Source organism: Apteryx mantelli, unplaced genomic scaffold, assembly GCF_036417845.1.
Source record: "Apteryx mantelli isolate bAptMan1 unplaced genomic scaffold, bAptMan1.hap1 HAP1_SCAFFOLD_20, whole genome shotgun sequence".
Classification (NCBI taxonomy): Eukaryota; Metazoa; Chordata; class Aves; order Apterygiformes; family Apterygidae; genus Apteryx; species Apteryx mantelli.
Window position 1 is genome coordinate 15,565,157 of NW_027118553.1, and position 1,889 is coordinate 15,567,045.

Consider the following 1,889-nt stretch of genomic DNA (forward strand, 5'->3'; position numbering starts at 1 on the left):
CCTTATAGCCAAATTGTTGAGATCTGCCCTGGATCAATGGACCATAAGGCAGGTGGAAGATTGGCTGGACCATCAGGCTGAAATGCAGTGATCAGTGGTACAAGTTCCAAGTGGCAGACGGTTACTAGCAGCATCCCTCAGTGATCAACACGTGGGGCAGGACTGTTTAACATCTTGGTGAATGGCCTGCACAGTGGATGGAGTGGACTCTCAGCACCTTTGTGGCCAATGCATGACTGGGGGGAGCCCCTGGGCAACCTCATCTAGTTCCCTCTGCATTAACCAGGGGGGTTGGCACTAGATGATCTCCAGAGGTCTCCTCCACCCTAAGTGCTGTGATTCACTGAACTGTTCCCTGGAGAGCTCTGTAAAGAGAGAAGAGGCCGAGGAAGAAGAAAGGAGAGAGAGGCAGAAGAAGAGGTCTGAAACATGTCCATTTACATAAGTAGTTCCTCAGAACAAAATTTCTCCATTTAGAGGATTGCCAGCAAATGTATTTTGATGAATAATGTATCTGTATATATTTGTATGCTCACACAGACAGACTAATTCCTCTATTGCATGAACATGGTGCTGCCAATTAATAAGAAAGAAAAAAATATTTGGCAATGGTAAAAACTGTGTGAAGTTTTGGAAATGAGGATTTTTTTTGTCAATTATTGCATTGAAGATATTTTAGGGACTCCTTTAAAACTTTGCTTTAACACGTGTATGTTGAGATTTGTGCAAATTTGGCCACCCAAAAATAGAGCATTTCCTTGAAGCTGGTCACCCTGCTTTCCTCACCAGTCGAGAGAGACCGACACCTCAGAGTGCGACGTGCTCTGTGCAAAGAGTGAGGGGTGGCACAGACAGCCATGGGTCAGGGGGTGGTCTTCTGAGCACTGGGCTCTGTGTGAGACACAACAATATCCTGTTTAGTGGTGCAGGCCTGATTATAACAGAAAAGTTTAGAAAAGGACATTAAAAATAAAACAAGAAAGAAATTAAGACAAAGATTGAAAGCAAAGAAATGCTTTGTTATACTTTCCAGGTTTTCATTTTTTTGTGCTCTTATTGTCTTTCTTGATTTGTTCTGTTTCAGTACACTAGTCTTCTGGGGAGATTATGCATTATCTTTTTGTCTGAAAAGGAAAGTGATTTTCAGAACTGGGGTGGGATGCAGTCACAGGGTCATGGGTGGCTGGTGCCATTGCAGGTGCCCTGGTCCCCTCTGCCCAGCCTCCCTCTGCAGCTCCAAGGGGCTCTGGTCTCCTGCAGGTCCCCTGTGAGAGCTGCCAGGCCCAGGCAGGTGCCTCAGAGACACCGGGGCCTCTCCAAGTGCCACTGGGTGCTTGTGGTTACACAGCTGAGCTCTGCCTGGAAAGGTGAAGAGCTGTTTCCAACCTTAAAAAAAAAAGAAATATATGAGCCAACTTTCATCAGCTGAAATGACTGAATAATTTAAAAAAAAAGTCAGTGTTTTCCCATGATGACGTAATGGAAATTTTGAGGAAGGGCATGAGTCTCAGGAGAAGAAATGTTTAACTGCCCCTTAACTTGCGTTACCACTGCTCTGTCTGTTATGCTGTGGATTTAACCTCACTAATCTTTCTCATGGTTCACATGCCCTGATTGAACAGATCATTTCTAAAGTCAACTTTGTGTTAGACAATCTGGACAAACACACTTTCCATAGTTTTCCAGTCCTCCTCCTCCCCTTACTCTTTATCGTTCAGATACCTTCCAACTCTCCAGTTGCTGCTTTAAGCTTCAGGGAGCCTGGAGCTTGCCTTGTCTTTCAGCAGTCTAACTGTCTCTTCAACCAGCTCCTCCACTGTGTGTCTATCCAGCCTTTCCTATCTATTTGTGAAGAACAGTTCAAGGAAGGCTATTCCTTGTAGACTGTG